At 32.4% G+C, this 19,538-nt stretch overlaps 1 protein-coding gene across 4 annotated transcripts in view; it reads left to right on the top strand.

Moving 5' to 3' along the window:
- The window catches only part of LOC145243393 (glutathione hydrolase 1 proenzyme-like), a 177,577-nt gene that overhangs the window by 98,600 nt on the left and 59,439 nt on the right, over positions 1 to 19,538 (top strand). The gene's annotated exons all lie outside the window — the stretch shown is intronic.

The raw sequence follows: 19,538 nt of genomic DNA, 5'->3' as shown, positions 1-19,538 counted from the left end.
CGATGTGTGAAGAAAATTGTATGGGGGGTTGCTTTTGTAGTGTCACTCTATTACTAGGCTAATTTCCTTTGTGATCCATTTCTTCTTCTTCTTCATAGTTTTTGGTTGTTTTTATATATTTTTATATGGATATCGCTCCAGACAAGCCATGAAGCCACTTGATATAAGGAGCTAACAAAAACGAAAGATGATTATCACAAGCACAGGAGATGCTTATTGACCTTAGTGTTGAAAGGACCAAAGCTATAGGTAAGAGGAAAACAGTCAGCAGGAAGAGAGTTCCACAAGCTTGCAGTTCTTGAAAAGAAGCTTCTGGAATAGGAAGCTGTATTACAATAAGGTATCAGAACAGCGAATTGATGGAGACCACAAGACCAACAAGTTAAACGAGATGGAACAAAGGAAGCAGGGAATAGATCAGAAAATTCTGAAGAACATATGTCATAATAGTATTCATAGATAAGACTGAGATTAGCATTATGACGTCTGTGAAAGAGATTGCAAAAAAGAAGAAAGGGTGAGACTAATCAAATTGCAGATACGTTTCTGTACTTTATCAAGAATTTGCAAATGGGACAAATTCACCAGTTCATGTTGATCATATTTATTTACTGTGTTTGATTTGTCGTATTCTGTTACCTAAAATAAGAATTTGCAGGATGCTGACTTGATCTCCAATGCTTGTTATGATCAAATAACGTTGAGATCTTTCTTCTGGGCCCCATGGATTTTATATTTATTTGATGTAATTTGTTCATGGTTTTTGTTTGGCCCAGAATTGTTTAATCTGTGATCCTATCCCATGTGTAAAAATAACAGTTCACTATCACACATATTGTATGTGTTAGATGTTTACAATAAAAAAAAATGTTTCTCATGGTTTTGTTGGTGTCTGTGGCAACACCAGGCCCAGGCTTATTTTACCCGTAATCCTAACACAGAGATAGTGTTTATCTATTCTATATTTAAAAATAAAATTGCATTATCACTATGGCTATGACAACAGCATATTCTTTTCATCGTTTTGACTCTCGAGTATATATCCGACACAGTTAGACTCAGCTAATCAACTGAGAACCATATCAGTCTATATAAAAACATATAAGATATTAACGGATATATACTCAAGAGTCCAAACAATGGAAAGAATAATCTGTTGTCACAGCCCTAATTATCACACACATTGTATGTGTTCCTATTTACAATGCCTCCCCACGGGACAGAGTTAGACACCAGGGTCGTTTTTTAACGTGGAGAAAAACAAAAATAAAAATTGTCTCAGTCGTGAAGGATTTCTCCTCCACTGACAAAGAACAAGAAATTGAAGTGCAGCATCTGAAGAACAGATGGTATTTATTTGCTCCCCCACTGAGCAAATTAGGCACAAGGCCGTTTTTAATGTGAGGTAAAAACCAGCTCCCCTAAAAGTAGGCAAAAAGGGGGCACTCTGGTTACCAAAAATAATAATTGTCCCAGTATAGAGGGTTTCCCCTCCATTGACTGGTACAAATTATCTTAAGTGCAGCATCTGCCGGAACAGATGGTATTTATTTGCTCCCCCACTGAGCAAATTAGGCACAAGGCCGTTTTTTAATGTGGAGAGAGAGGGAGGAGGGAGGGAAAAGGGGACCAGCTCCCGATGGGTGGGAAACGGGAGCTGGATAGTAACTGTTGGTATGAAGGGTTGCCCCTACATTGACCAAGGTCTTATATGTGGGGTCGCCCCCACATATGGTCTTTGCTTGCAGTATCTGCCGGAATAGATACTACACTTTGATCTTGGCCCGAAGGCCAAGAATGTCCTCCTGGCCCGAAGGCCAAGAATGAGTCAAACGTATACAATAAAGAACGTTAATTAGTATTTGTTTCAATGGCTTATAACTCAGAAACCAAGCGTTGTGTGACCTATATATACATATAGAACATAATCTCGAAGTTTTATCAATTTTTCAAACATCATGTATAACATTCGCAATTAGAATATTTGGAACCTAACTCTATAACTCTCAAAAGAGACTAAACCTGTAGGGGCATCTGCATGTGTAATTGTGAGGTAAGGGTTGTGCAATCTCCAAGCACACCTCTCCTGGTTTGGCACTGTTTAAGTCCAGTTGCAAGAAATCCAGGACGACTGGAAACAATGCCGAGATAAGCAAAGAGCACATACAGCACCTGGAAGTCCCAAATGGTCACCCATTTAGTACTGACTAGGTTTAACGTTACTTAACTCTGGTGATCCAACAGAAACCGTGTGTCAACGTGATTATGCTGTATATGACTTATGACAGAAAAAATAACTTTCTTTTCAGTGTTTTACAAAAACTTTTTGTTCCAACACTATTTACTTAATAATACTTTATTTCTTTCATAAGATTTAAAAAATATCTCTTTTGCACAATGGCTTGATGCGATTTTTTTTTCATTCTAACATTAAATCTAAAAAAAAAAAAAAATGATCATTGTAGTTGCTAAATTAAATTCCATATATTTTAAATTATTCTGACACAGTCCTGTGTTCTATACACGATTTAGTTATAAAAGATCAGAATTTCGTTTACGTATTTCCAATTCCACTTGTATTCCTCATTTTTAAAGGTAAGTTTCTCTTTTTTTTATTTACAATAATTTTTTTTCTTATTACCAGTTTATTTTAGGTTTTTCATTTTGAATGGTACAAAAGTTATGATCATAATATTAACTTGTATTAAAGTTACATCGTGTTACATATAAGGAGGAGTATTTGTGTGGTGTGCTTTAAAAGTACTTAGTGACCAAACTACTAGTCCTACAATGATGGTTACTGAATTCAAACAAATTAATAATTACCTCAGTCTATGAAAAACTTATTCAAGGAAATAGCAGAGACAATGAAAAACAAATAGTTTCAGCATTTTAAAGTATTTATTTCAGACAAATTTAATTATTACCTCAGTCTAGGCAAAAATCTCAATTAAGGAAAGATTAAACAATGAAAAACGAATGATTTCATCATTTTAAAATACTTATTCTGAACAAATTTATAATTACCTCAGTCTATGAGGAATTCTCAATAAAGACAACAGAAGAGAAAATAAACCGTGAATTATTTCAATATATAAGATTTAATCCTTCTTTTTTGGAAACTGAGGAACTGACAGTTTCGTTTTTCATCAGTTAAGGGGAAAAGTAATACATTGTAGTGTACAAGTTTTCATTCCTTTCATGCTATGGGGTGGGGTTCTTAAATAACTGCTTCAGAACAAAATATACAATTTCAATAATTGACTAGAAGAAATAGGGATTATATTTTTTGGTCACTGCACTGAAATAATGCACATAGATTGCATTAAATGCTTCCAGTTTACACTTACATGTAAAAACAAAAAATGTTCCTGGTATGTATCCAATGTAATTTTTTAACAAAATTACCTCAGTCTAGAAGGAAATCTGCCTCACAGAAATACTCCGGTACTAACGGTTTCAGCATTTTCCAATAATTTTTCATAAACATTTGTTCTTTTGTAGTTATGGTTGTGGGGGAATTCTCATTTTTATACAGAAAATTTGATGCTTGCATATCAGCGCCTATTTCATTTTTAACTGTTTTAAATATACATGCTCGATTTTTTTTTTTACAATTACTTCTTTTTTTTTTTTTACAATCACTTTTTTTTACAATCACTTTTTTTTACAATCACTTTTTTTAGAATTGCTTTTTTTTACAATCACTTTTTTTTACAATCACTTTTTTTTACAATCACTTTTTTTTACAATCACTTTTTTTTACAATCACTTTTTTTACAATTACTTTTTTTTTTTTACAATCACTTTTTTTTACAATTACTTTTTTTTTTACAATCACTTTTTTTTACAATTACTTTTTTTTTTACAATCACTTTTTTTACAATTACTTTTTTTTTTACAATCACTTTTTTTTACAATTACTTTTTTTTTACAATCACTTTTTTTTACAATTACTTTTTTTTTTACAATCACTTTTTTTTACAATTACTTTTTTTTTTACAATCACTTTTTTTTACAATTACTTTTTTTTTTACAATCACTTTTTTTTACAATTACTTTTTTTTTACAATCACTTTTTTTTACAATTACTTTTTTTTTTACAATCACTTTTTTTTTTACAATCACTTTTTTTTACAATCACTTTTTTTTTTACAATTACTTTTTTTTTTACAATCACTTTTTTTTACAATTACTTTTTTTTTTACAATCACTTTTTTTTACAATTACTTTTTTTTTTACAATTACTTTTTTTTTTACAATCACTTTTTTTTACAATTACTTTTTTTTTTACAATTACTTTTTTTTTTTACAATTACTTTTTTTTTTACAATCACTTTTTTTTACAATCACTTTTTTTTACAATCACTTTTTTTTACAATCACTTTTTTTACAATTACTTTTTTTTTTTACAATCACTTTTTTTTACAATTACTTTTTTTTTTACAATCACTTTTTTTTACAATTACTTTTTTTTTTACAATCACTTTTTTTTACAATTACTTTTTTTTTTACAATCACTTTTTTTTACAATTACTTTTTTTTTTACAATCACTTTTTTTTTTACAATCACTTTTTTTTACAATTACTTTTTTTTTTGCAATCACTTTTTTTTTTACAATCACTTTTTTTTTTACAATCACTTTTTTTTTTACAATCACTTTTTTTTACAATTACTTTTTTTTTACAATCACTTTTTTTACAATTGCTTTTTTTTACATTCTTAATTCTCTACGACTTAACAAAAGAATTACAATTTCCCTAACTCATGAAATACCGCACTGAACTAACACACATAAATAATATTAAATGTTTCCATTTTATATGTACATACAAACATAAAACAATATTCCAAGTGAATATATCATTGAGAGGGGGAACATGTACGTGTAAACATAAACACAATTTTTACATAATAAAATAAGAATAGAAAAGACTAATAATTCAAAAATAATATTTAAAAATATTTTGTAGTTAGCATTCTTTTAATCTCCTCGAGTACCGCTGAGAAACTGGTCCTGTTAGTATGTGTGTGTGTGTGTGTATATATATATATATATATATATATATATATATATATATATATATATATATATATAATAAAGGACAAAAAGTTATATTCCAAAATTCATGATGTTGACCATCTTATAATTTATTCCTTTAATTCAGTTGACTTATACAATTCTTGACAGTATCTGTTTCATAGCGCAAAATCAATCACTTAACTATTATATCAATCAGTGAATCTATTATGCCCGTAACCTATCAGAAGAAATAGCAACAATTAATTCGTCAAAAGGAATTGGAATGTGATTTGACATGGTAAAAATCCAAAAATTGGAGGTGAAGCTGCAGATACCTTTTATATTATTCCATTAGCTGCAGATACCTCTATATATTTGCAGTACGCCATATTAAATATTGAAAAAAAAAAATTCAATATGACGTAATGGAAAAATATAAAGGTATCTTCAGCTTCTCTTCCGATTTTCGGATTTTTACCATGTCAAATCACATTTCAATTCCTGTTGATCTATATATGTATAGATATATATAGATATATATGTATAGATATATATAGATATATATGTATAGATATATATGTATATATAGATATATCGATATATATGTATAGATATGTGTGTGTGTGTGTATATATATATATATATATATATATATATATATATATGAGCAAACAGTTAATAAAACATGTTAAAAAACACTTTGAAAAAGAGTTAAAAACATATTTAATCTGAAAAGGAAACATTTTTTTATTTTATATATATATATATATATATATATATATAAAATGTAATTGTTGGTTCGTTCAAAGTTGATACAACCATATTTCTACATTACCAATTTATTTGAAATTTTCAGACAACCCATCTTTAGAGTCGAGGGATGTTTCTATGTTATTAAAATATTAAATAAAAATATTTTTCGTAATCCGTTAGTGCGAACCTGTTTTGTTGATAGAACTGAACTTCCGGTTCGATTCATTTCATACACCATGATTTGACGAAACGAATTAGATTTAATTTTCTGTTTACTCAATAAGTAAAAAAAAAAAAAAAAAACATAATCCATTTGTTTATCTTCCAAATTTGTTAATTTAAACATTTTTTCTTTATTATATCAGGCAAAAAAAAAAGTTTGTCGCTTGCTTTTTGAGTCGAAGTCGTTTTTTTTGTTGTTTTTTTGTTTTTGTTTTTATTTTTCGATATAAGAAAATATGAACTTTTTTATTATTAACACTATAAATTGTTTGGTAAAAGTACAGGTTTTTTTTTTAAAGAAATTTTACGGATTGGTGACGTGCTTAAATAATATTTGGTGCTAATGCAGAGAGTGGTCCACGCTATTTTTTAAATCGTATTTCCACGTTTAATTAAAGTTTTATGTTTTTTTTTTTTATTCAATTGTAAGGTTAAAATACAGATTAAGTACAAAACACCCTCCCCTCCATGTTAAGAATGGCTTTTTAAATAATAACGTTATTATTTCAGCACGGATCACTCTCTGCATGAGTACCGTACTTTCACCTAACAATTTAATAAACAAAACATGGTACTTATGCAGAGAAAGTACCGTGCTAAAATAACGTTATTTAGAAAGCCATTCTTAACATGGGGAGGGCGTTTTGTAACTATTCTATACTTTCACCTAACAATTTAATAAACAAAAGATGGTACTTATGCAGAGAAGGTACCATGCTGAAATAATACCGTTATTTAGAAAGCTATTCTTAACATGGGGAGGGAGTTTTGCATCTATTCTATACTTTCACCTAACAATTTAATAAACAAAAATAGATAGTACGTATGCATAGAAAATACAGAAAAGTTTCTACCAAGAAAACCATTATTTTTTTTTTTGCTATTCTTACCAAGGGGAGGGGATGGTGTTTTGTCACTATTCTGTACTTTCGACTAACAATTTATTAAAAAAACAAAAGGTAAATTCTCACATTAGGTCCACCTCTCACAATTTTTAACATGGGTAGGTTGGGGGTGTTTATTCTGAAAGCCGTTCTTAACATGGGGAGAATGGTGGTATTTATTCCAAAAGCCGTTTTTAAAAGACGAAAGACATGTAAAAGGTTAAAACACGTGGTTAGGCATGGGTGTTGTTTATTCTAAAAGCCGTTCTTAATATGGGGAGGTTGGAAGTGTTCATGGCCGTCAGTGAATTATAGTGCATAGTACAGGTCTTTATATCTCGAAAACTAATTGCCTCTGCAAATTTTAAATGAGATTTTCTTATTCAGCATAGTCGAAAATTGTGGAGGTGAACCTAATGTAAAAAAAATACCCTCCCCCCAAAAATATATCGTGAAATTTAAATTTAAGCGCGGTACTAAAAATAAAATTAGACAGAAAAATACACCTTTGGGTTTGTACTTGCACAAAGATTTGAAAAAGTTGTGAACAAAAACAAATATATAACAAGTAAATATTTTCAAAGGCAAGGTAAGTTATTTTTCTACCTAATTGAATAATTTTTAGTGTTTTTATTGGGTTTGTACTACTGTACATATAGATTCGAAGAAGTTGTCAAAAAATAAATGTATAACAAATATTATCAAAGGCAAGATATGTTACTTTATTACCAAAATGGATAATTTTTTTGCTTTTTTAATGTAAAATGTTTATTCGGCTCGAAAAACACAGCATTTACTGCTATGTTTGAAAATTACAAATGGCGGCAGACTGTGTTAAACACATTAGGTTTGGGAAAATGAGTTAAAACTAAAAAACTATACAAAATACTGTTAAAAACCACTGAATACATATCTGCCTATGTCACGGTAACATATATTGAGTGAGTTCCTGACAGTATTTTGTATAGTTTTTTTAGTTTTAACTCATTTTCCCAAACTTACCGTGTTCAATACAGTCTGCCGCCATTTGTATTTTTCAAATATACAGATAAACACTACGTTTTCGAATCGATTAAACATTTTATACTAAATAAAAACACTAAACTGTTATCCAGTTAGGTAGAAAAGTAACTTATCTTGCTTTTGATAACATTTATTTGTTATATTTATTTTTCAACAACTTTTTCATTTCTGTGTTTAGTAATACAAACCTGTTTTATTTACTATAATGTTTAGTTGACTCGAAAAACAGTGTTTATCAGTGTATTTGAAAAATACAAATGGTGACGGACACTGTTGATGATATTAAGCTTGAGAAAATGATTTAAAACTAAAAAACTATACAAAATACTATCAGAAACCCACCGAATATGTCAGCCGATGTCACAATAACATATAATCAGTAGGTGTCTGACACTGTTTTGTATAGTTTTTAACTGATTTTCCCAAACTTAACGTATTCAACAGAGTCTGCAACCATTCGTCTTTTTCAAATACATAGATAAACACTGAGTTTTTGGAGCCGATTAAACATTTTACATTAAATAAAAACACTAAAAAATTATCCAGTTAGATAGAAACGTAATTTACCTTACCTTTGCTTTCATTTATTCGTTTTTCGACAGCTTTTTCGAATCTGTGTATAGTAACCCCCCCCCTCTCCTTACCTAAATATTAATTAAAAACTCACATTTTTGAATACAATAAAAAAGAAAACTATTTAGCGTTTCAACGTTTTAGCAACTTTCGGCTTAATCCACTGAATGTTGGTCAAGCCCAAGCCATGATTGACGGTAACTCCCGAGGATCCAGATCCAATTCTGCAAGAGTGCTATTTTTTTTTTTCATTTTCGCCTTTTTTTATTTTTTTTTTTAACTTTTTGGAGTGGATTGCTGTACTAAGAATATAAGAAACATGCATTTTCTCTTTTTATTAGAATTTTCCATTACACCAAATTAAGCCACAGCAATGCGTGGCAGGGTACAGCTAGTATATATATATATATATATATATATATATATATATATATATATATATATACTAGCAAAAGTACTCGTCGTTAACTGGGTTCGTAAACAGCCTACAGAAAATGGACTCTGATTTATGAAAGTATGATAGGTTATGAAAAGGAAGGGTTGTAAAGAGATAGCTTTGAATTTGGGGGTATCAAAACCAAAGCAAAATATGATGAAAGTAAAAATAAAATAGATAAACCCCAGAATTTATTATACCATACCTGTTCACACTGAAACACTTATCACAATATTCTGTGGATCTATATTAAAAAACCTTGTGACATATGTCCATTCTATGGAGGTCAGGCTCAAACGAACACCCCATAATTTTATTATACTATATTTCTTCAAACTGAAACATAATTATCAAAGTATACTTACGCAGATAAATATGAAAAGTCTTTAAAGGTTGTGCCTATTTCCATTCTATGGAGGTCAGACACGGACGCAGACCCCACAATTTTATTATACCATCTCTATTTTAGTTAAAACATACTTATCAAAGTATTATGTACATCTATATCAAAAACACTTGGAAACGTTTTTTTTTTTTTTTTTTTTTTTAATTTTTAAATTTTTTATTTCCATACTTTGTGGACCAGGCACGTATGCAGACCCCACAATTTTAATGAATCGTCATTATGTCAGATCAAACATACCCATTCCTGTGTCTCGATACATCTATCATTATATGTGATCAGTTTTCTATAATAGTCAACCATATAGGAGCCTATTCGTGACCAGACACACACACAGACGTTCAGCTTTATATATATATATATATATATAGAGAGAGAGAGAGAACTGTAAGATTTTCATTTAAATTTTGTGCAATAAAAAAGAATAGATTTTTTTTTTTTAATTTATTGTTTGAAACAAGGAATACAAGAAACTTAAAGTTCTGTCCTTAATCCATGGATTGTCAATGCTCATCTCTACAGAGGAAATGTATTTAGCATAATAATCATTAGGAGTAAACATAAATTTGGCTACTTAGCAAAAAATTATATTGAAAAATAATTAAAAATATTTTTAAAGGAATATAGAAAAGGACATCATCAGGAGAAATGGATTAAACAAGAAAAAGGAAATGTATTCCAGGCACACGATTTGAATGGTGCCCCGGAAAGATGAAGATTATTTTTATATTCTATACTGGGTAATGATTCCAGTGATTTAACTCATCTCATTGTTTGGAGATAGATGTTATTTACGAGGGGCGTGCAATAAGTAAATTATGTTGAGAAACACTTTAGCAAGAGATAAACACACATTTATTCATCGGGAAGAAAATACAAATAGAGGTGAAAGTCTTTAATCCGCGGAATTACGTTGACATTTACAATTCTTGACAGTAACTGTTTCGTAGCGCAAAATCATTATATATATATATATTCATAATTCATCTAATGTGGATGTTGCTGCAATAGATGGCATCATACAGTATACTGTTCGCCGCGTGCATAATACAGATCCACCTAACTACGACTAGATTGCATTTTTTGTAAGGTTTTGCGAATTCCTACTAAGTTAAGCTATCGAAGCAAGAAGTAGAGCGTGACGTTGCAACAAGTTTCCTTGTTGCGACGTCCAAGGTTTGGTAGGAAACTATTATGCGTCCAACTCCTTGAATGTCACCCATGCGGCATGCAGCCACTTTAAATAGAGAAGGGGAGGGGGCATATGACGTGAATTCACGTTTAAACGTGAATCACGCATGCCAAAAATCTAACATATTACGTACTAAAGAAGGCCATTGTTTCTGATTCCAATCCAGGCGCCATGAAAGGTAGATAATACGAGGGGTGTGCAATAAGTAATGACCCTGACCCACTTCCCATAGCAGTAGAGCAACGAAACTTGGCACAATTATTAGTCTTTCTCTACATAGGAACCACCCAGACTTGTGCATTTCTCCCATCGTTTGATGCAGCTCTGGAGACCGTTTTTGTAGAACACCCCAGGTTGGTCCTCCAACCACGACTTGACTTCAGAAATCAAGGCTGCATCATCTGGGAACGCTTTCCTTTCAAAAACAACTTCATGGCTGGGAAGAGGTGAAAGTCAGAGGATGCAAGGTCAGGAGAGTAGGGAGGATTGGGAAGGATTTCATAACCACACGCCCGTGCTTCTGATCTTGATTTTGATAGCTTCCCTTAATTTCCTCAAAAGTGAAGCATAATAGGCTCCTGTAATTGTGGTACCCTTTGCCAGGAAATCACTACTCTGTCCTGGTCCCAGAAGACTGTGAGCATAACCTTGCCAGCGGAGGGCTGCACCCTTGCCTTCTTTGGAGGTAGTGAGTCCAAGTGCTTCCACTGCATTAACTGGGCTTTGGTCTCTGGATCATAGTGATGGACCCAGGTTTCATCCTGTGTAATTAGTCTTTTGAAAAACTTTGACTCATCTTCTTAGCACATCTCCAAATTCATCTTCGAGCACTCAACGCGTTCTCGCTTTTGGAATGGTGTGAGCAACCTGGGAATCCATCTGGCAGACACCTTATGCATATGCAAATGGTCATGAATGGTAGTTTCCACAGACCCTGTACTAATCTTGACATCTTGGGCTATTTGGCGAATAGTAATGTGCCGATCTTCCAAAATGGCAGCCTCAACTTGGACAGATGCCTCATCAATGGCAGAAAGGGGGGGGGGGACCAGGTCTGGGAGCTATTTCCACAGACTTCCGGTCATGTTTGAATTCACAATGCCAGCGTTTTACAAAGTCATATGATGGGGCATTATCACCATAGGTTTCTTTGATTTCATCCAAAGTCTCCTGTGGTGTGCGTCCTTTCAAATACAAAAATCGGATCACTGTTCAACATTCAACATTCAACAGGCTTCATTTCACACCTGACTCAGTTCAAGCACCTGTAAAACAGAAACCACAACCTGAACCTGAATCCTTGAGGTGAAAAAAAAAGCGTGATGACTTACCTCGCCGCTATGAAGGTAGGCGAATGAGAATAGATGAAATTTAATGATTAAAAAGTGAATTGACAGGTGCGTGAATTTAATGAGGTCAAACTTCAATTCCGCACTTAACTTTGGCTGAGAGGCAGTTTTTTTGGTTTTGTTTCCCCAAGATGTTGGGGGAAAAACCAGCTCCCCATAAAAAATGGGGTGTCAAAATGAAAAGCAATTATTTTATATGATGGCTTTCACCGCATTGATCAAAGCTGATTTGCTTTCTGGACGTCCCTGTGAGGAGTTGCTTTGCTCCATTAGTTTCACTTTATACTAAAAAGCCAAACAAACACGTGACACAGCGAAATAATGCAAATTTTATAAAAGTCGATCAAAATAAATCTAGACACGACGTCCCTTCAAAAATCGTAGATATTATTATCTAGAGGGTATATAAACAGTTCTAAGACATAGTAACCGGCGAAAGAAAGCTTTCTTGGACATACAAAAACGCACGCCCATTTTGCCTTTTCTATATATAGACTAGCGGGGATGCCCGGCGTTGCTTGGGGGTTTTGGAGGTGTAAAAGAAAAAAAAATTTTGGTAGGAAGGTAGGTTCGAACCTGAAGCATTGACGTGAAGGTGGAATAGATAAGAAAAAAAAGACTGGTATCTTACCCCCTTGGCTATGAAGGGAGAGGAATGAAAAGCGTTTTAATTTAACAGTTAAAAACTTAAGTGATAGGTGCGTGAATTTAATGATGTCAAACGTCCCGCCATATCGGGAAATTTAACTTTAGCTGCAAGCCAGTGTCTGCGTTTCCCCCAAGAGGTTGGGGAAAACCAGCTCCCCAGTGTCCAAATGAATAGCAATTGTATGATATAAGGGGTTTCTCCGGCATTGATCAAACCTCATCGCTTTTCTGAACTACGACTGCCAGTTATGTTATGGATTCAGTTTTGCTTTTATACTGGAAAGATAAACAAACATGTAGACCAAGAAATATCGTGAAAATAGCGTGTAAAAGTTTCCCAAATTAAAGATACACACGAGCTCGTTTCATAAATCTTAGATATTATAATCTACGGAGCATATAAAAAGTTTTAAGAATGAGTGACCCCACCGAGTGTGCACCCCCAAAAAAGCCTTTGCCGGACATACACAAAAAATGCACATACACAAACATACGTTTTCGCTTTTATATTATAGATTTCTTTTTTCTTTTTTTTTTTTTTTCCTGTCCATTTCATTTTTTTCTCAGAAACTACCAGGTCAATCTAGCTGAAACTTTATATAGACTTTTATAATAAGGTGCAGCGAACTAAGTATTATGATATCTGTTTGATGCACAGTAAAGGTTTAATTGTAATTAGTATTTAATGCAAAAATGCACTCAAATTTAACCATATTCAATCATCAATTTGGCATAAAGCACTTATTCTAAATAAACAGGTTATAGATTTTACCCAGTTTTAATGGGCCTAAAAATCTAGTTTATTTCTGACTAGAAGAGGGACCTGATATTGCCTGGGATTGAATGATGATCAACGAATATTTCACACTCCTATATTTTTATTGTCATCAAAATCCGTGAAATCGCCCAGGGGAAGCTTCACATGCCTCCATGCAGTAACTTAGTCCAAAATATATGTTATTCTACATTGCACTCTAGATAACCTTCTGTTTCTTTTTATAAAATCATTTTATATAAACTTCTTTCCAGTTAACAAAAAAAAAACTATTTTAAAAACCTAAATTTACGTGCAGGGTTTGAACCTACAGACTACATCATGCAAAAATAAGCAAAAAAAAAAAAAGACATGTAAATTTTCAAGTTTTATAAAATTCTTTGCAGTTAATGAAAAAAAAAAAGAAATTACATGCAGAGTTTGAACCTACAGATCACGTTATGCAAAACAAAAAACAAAAAAAACACGCTATCAACTTCCTCACAGTAGAATTTTCACAGCCCATTGTTCTGTCATTGTTGCTAAGCAACAACATGGAAAAAGTGGCTTTACCGATGATAGATAAATTAAAATAACGGTTTTGATTATCGGTAATTATTGAGGATATTCTGAGACAAAACTTAACTAAGATCACTCCCAGACTTATGCACTAAAGTTCTGTAAATTTTGAAGAAAATTTGTTCAGCCGTTTCGAAGTCTATAAGGAATGAACTCACTCACACACACACACAAAGTTACATTTATATAATTTCAAAGATTCTTAAAACGTTTGAGAGATCTATGACTAAAGGAAACAAAGATTATTATGTGTATTCAAGTTATTGTAGGTTGACAAACGGGTGGTTTTTATGTGATAAACAAGTGTGAAAGTGAGTTTCATTGTTTACAAGAGACTCTTTATTGTTTAACGTAAGATACAAGTATGCCGGCTTCTTTAGCTATACAACACTGCTTCTATAAGTATGATTTAAGGAGGAGGGAAAAGGTCTGTGCTGATAAGCTGAAGCGTTAAAGTAGAAGTATTAGAAACTATATTTACCTGGTGTTGCCCGGATGGAGACTTAGTGTGGTTGAATAGACTAGGGTATACAAACCAACATCTTGATTTGTCAATGTAAGCCGAATGAACCACTCGCACACATACACACGCACACACACACAGTTATTCACAGACAGCTGTTTTGTTTGTTTTATCAGTGTGGCTAAATCCAAGCAGCATGTGCATACCAAGATTTAAAACTGCAACAATAATCATATTCGGATCAGCTCAAACTGAAACATATCTGCAAACGTGTAGCCAAAATGTTTGTATTCATAACTTTTATACAAAATAAATATAAAACTTTATTCATTATTGTGCACTTTTATATAAATACAGTAAGGATAAAAATGTACATGGATTATATATATATATATATATATATATATATATATATATACTAAGCTTGTTATTGGTGGGATTTGGTATGCCTTATATGCTCAGCATTTCAGGTGATTTGGACATGTACAGTGCACAATTTCCTGCATGCACGTATAACCCAGGCATGAGGATGTATGGAAGACCAAGGAAAACATGACTTGAATGTCTACAAAGTGATGATTTCACTGCTTGCAACATGACTGATATCAATCCTTTTTGTGAGATGTTGCTTGCTTTTGCCCATTCCAGTGTTCCATAAATTACCAAACTTGATAAGGATTTATGATATATGGACTCTCCTGTCCTGTCGATTTCGACGCATGAGGTTCCGCCACAACAACTAAGTTGCACGGAAATCCACACAGATGATTTGTTTATAGTGGCAAATGCTTTGTGTAGAACCAACCACGCTTTTTGGTATTACTGTTAATCTTTGTCTGTGTAAATGACTGCCACAAGACAGAGTATGTAGTAGACCGCAGGTTTTTACATCAGAGTTTTCCTTCTCCTAGATGCATGTCTTAACGAAGACTAGGGGTGCATCTCTCCCAGTTAATTAATGCGGCCCCAGATACCAACTTTGAAATTTCTATTGTTCATTTTGTTATCAAGAAAAAAAATTAGAAGAATTGTTTAGAATAAAAAAAATAATTAAACTCAAATTTTTCTGATTCCGAGACCAATTCCAATATCCCAAATGTTCTGATTTTTCCAATTCTGATTAATCGTCACAACACTTATATATATATGATAGATAAATACAGATATATATATATATATATATATATATATATATATATATGTGTGTGTGTATATTTCCCCAAAACCTCTGGCCTTGATGGAGGGGAGACTAAAACTTGTTGCTATAGTTTCAAATGATCTCATATAACATGTTAAATAATAATGTTATATCTCTCCTCTTTCAGAAATAGAGTACGATTATGAATATCTCCAGTATCAAATAATCCTTATACACTGAATTTTACTTTATGTGGAAAACCAAAAGAGGGGAGATATAACATGTGAGAAATATTTGGAATCAAGTCTCCCTTTGCTGTTATTTCATAATCATTTGAAACAATAGCAGCAAGTTTTAATTTCCCCCTCCATCAAGACCAGAGGTTTTGGGAAATATCAGATATTTTGTAATTCATATGCTAAACTAGGAAAACAAATGACTATGATCGAGACAATTTATGGCTGTAAAAATGTGCCAAAAATAGGCTCTGGATGATGAATAATCCCCTTAATATGTGACCTTAAAGGCAAATGTCACATAACTCACTATACAATTCAGGTCATTACCTTTCCAATGAGCCTTCATTTGTTAAATTCTGATCAATATTCGCTGAGATTTCAAACTTATAAAATTGCCAAAAAAGGTGGTGTATGTATGTATATATGATGATGATGACGATGATTGCAACGTCTTGTCAGACGAGTACCACTCCCTCAGACACTTAAAGTTCATGAGCCCAAAAATGACTTCCATCGCCACAGGACCATTTTAATAGACAAATGCCTGAGGGAGTATCTATACACAGATTATGTTACAGAGTCTTAGCTTTGTACGACAGCTAAGTCTCTCTCTCGGTTCAAAACGTTGAGATCCAGCAACAAACAAGCGCAAGATAGCCAGCAACAAGTTAAACTGCAGACCAGCTTAATCCGGGTACTGGTCTCCCGCTTTATGGTTTTTTAAATCAGAGATTTGCTTCTCCTAGGCTTACCGGAGCACTCTCCACTCCAACCACACGGTGCTAGTTGGCCGTTGACCCCGAAAAAGGATTCATTCGCCCTTTGGAAGGTCTTGTTTTTAATCCTTCAGGGAGACTAGCTACCCTCCTCACCAAACAAGTCTGATGGGGGACCAGTTTAGTCGCCGGTGACCCGACCATGAGGCAGGTAGTACTGAGTTACATAGTACCAGTAGCATATGACATGACCTGTGTGTGTGTATATATATATATATATATATATATATATATATATATATGTATGGATATATCTATACTCGTAGACAAATTAAATACTGAAATGATCATATCTTTGGTTGTATGGGACAAAATTACATGAAAATTTGCAGGCCGTTTGAAAATTATAACACTATTCTATGGCTAAAATTTTATAACAATTGATAAAAAAGAACTTTTATTTTCAAACCAATAAAATATGCTCAAATTTGCCTACACTTGTATATTTAGTATCCTGGCAGGCAGCTTCCGTTTTTCTGCTTCGGTTGTCTCTCCTGTGGCCTTGCCAGGCTACTAATACAATGAACAACTTCTAATAAATTTGCGTTTGTTTCATTTAGTTGTCAAGAACTAATAATAGAGGTAGATAGATATTGGCGACAGATGTTCCGGCTTGTATCTTACAAAGTAACTTTTTGGAGATTGTATGAATAATTGTAAACTAACAGTTAAAAGTACAGAGAGACATGCCACATTGCCATGTACAATTACAATTTGTTCAAAAAAATTCACAATTTAACAAAAATGAATCGTAACAATGTAATCAAATCTCTTTGCTCTCTCTCTCTCTCTCTCTTTCTCTCTCTCTCTCTCTCTCTCTCTCTCTCTCTCTCTGAACCTGTAACTCGTCACTCAGTTGATATCCATTTTAGGCAGTCCCTCTTTTGGTGCACAAGTTCAAATCCTGTATGAGTCTTATTTGTGGTAGTTGATTATATTCAGCCATGCAGGCTAAATAATCGCTTGTTTAGTAATATTATCCACACAAACAATGACCTTCATAAAAAAAAGACTCCTTAATATATAATATACTATATACTGTACACTGTTTCCAAAAGATGTTAATATTGAAACATATAACAAAAAGCGTAATGATTAATTATTATTCATGCTTAAAGCTACAAACTTTATTCTGACATTAAAAGAAGATGCATGTTTGAGAAATTATGATTATCGTCTGCAATAATACGTAATACATGTTTCGTTGAAGAGCAGGGACAATTCCTATGTTTTTCTTGCAATCCATTTTTTTTCTTTTTGGCGGGATAATGTTCGAATGTGAAAAGAAATTTGCCATAGTTACGAACGTTTTCAACTTCCATAAGTCGTCCTCAGTCAATAATGTTTGCGACTACAGGAATTTTTTTTTTTACACTCGAACAGAACGTTTAAACATTAACCTGCCAAAAAGAAAAAAAAATGGATTGCAAGAGAAACAAACAGGAATTGTCCCTGCTCTTGAATGAAAAATGCATTAGAGAAAAAACGCTGCCCAACTATACTAATAATACTTAAAAAGACGTTCAGAATAAATGTATTTGTTCTTTTTTTTTATTATTAATGTCCTTGTTTCACTACTAAGTCATATTTTCTGTATGAAAAGTGGTCCAGTTTGTGACATTCGCCATTTTTTTTTATTTATTTTTTTTTTTTGTTCTTGACTGCCCATTAGCCAATCCCTAGAACAACATGGCGACATGGTAGAGAAGATGGCCTTTCAATCAGAGCCTGCTTATTAAGTCACAGACGACACAGTTTTGATTGGTGGCTTCTTCTTCTCCCGACTAATCGAATAGTGAAAAAGGCTTTTCATTCAGGCCAATTTTCTCCTGTTTCCATTACTTGAACAAAAGCGTCATAATGATAATTGCTCAGGTGAACATTCTTTTAAGGCCAGAATAGTGTGTATTTTTCAACATTCGCTCTCAGAATTATTGCTCATTTCTTTCATAGAAAAATAATGACGGATATAAAGTTAGCGTTAAATGGAAAACGAATTTGTGTTCAAATAAAAATAAAAAATAAATAAATAAATAGACCTGATGTTAAAAAAAATCTTAATTTTTAATTCAACCTTCAAAAGATGGTAATTCTAAATTGATTATTAGTTAGAATTTATATCTGTTCTGTTAAAAATTTTATACTGGTTCCAAAGTTCGACAAAATACACCTGAAGAAGGTTGGAATTTACACTAGCCGAAATGTTGTGAGAATAACATTCAAAGTGAGAACAGTAGTCTGAATAATCCAAATAATACATTTTTTACACTAGCTGGACGCCCGGCATTGCCCGGTCGTACAATACGTTTATAAACATGATAATTTAATTTATGCAGGTTGCGTATATATTATTATACAATCAGTCCTCTATTGATTATTATATATTACAAGGAATAATTTGCTCGGCGGACTAATTTGTAAAAAAAAAAAAAAAAAAAAAGAACTGATAATGATAACGTCGTTCTTCAAATTCCGTTTGTTTCTTTACAATATCACGTCAACTGATATTTAGGCTTGAGGATGAATGCCCTAGAAAAGTTACTTCTGATTAATGTTTGGTTTTAAAATATGCAAGCAAAGAAAGGATTTGTGGCAATTTTAAATGGTGCCTCTTCTTTTATCGTAAATTGAACTCATTAATAAGAAAAAATTAAAATAAAATGGTGTGATACACAAAGGCTTGAACAGGGGATCATTCGATCTGTAGTCGAATGCTCTACCACTGAGCTATATCTCCAGATGACAATAAATCTGTTTTCTTTTTCTTTTCTTTTTTAAGAAGAAATGATTTGCTTAGATTTTATTATTTCCTTTGTCTGGTATAACATAAAATATTCCCCTGGAAAAATTCTTATTTATCTATAAGAGAGAAAAATATTTTTAAGATCAGATTTTGTTTTTTATTTTCGATACTTTTCAGATGAATTTCTGTACAAAACATATCTAAGAACACTGTCAGACATATAAATTACCTTTGTGTAAAATTTGCAAATGATAGTCTCAGCCGTTTCGATAACCTATGAAGAACTCTCTCTCTCTCTCTCTCTCTCTCTCTCTCTCTCTCTCTCTCTCTCTCTCTCTC

This window comes from Euprymna scolopes, chromosome 22 (genome assembly GCF_053919585.1).
Source record: "Euprymna scolopes isolate OS-2025 chromosome 22, ASM5391958v1, whole genome shotgun sequence".
NCBI classification, from domain to species: Eukaryota; Metazoa; Mollusca; class Cephalopoda; order Sepiida; family Sepiolidae; genus Euprymna; species Euprymna scolopes.
This window is presented reverse-complemented; position numbering and strand designations above follow the sequence as displayed.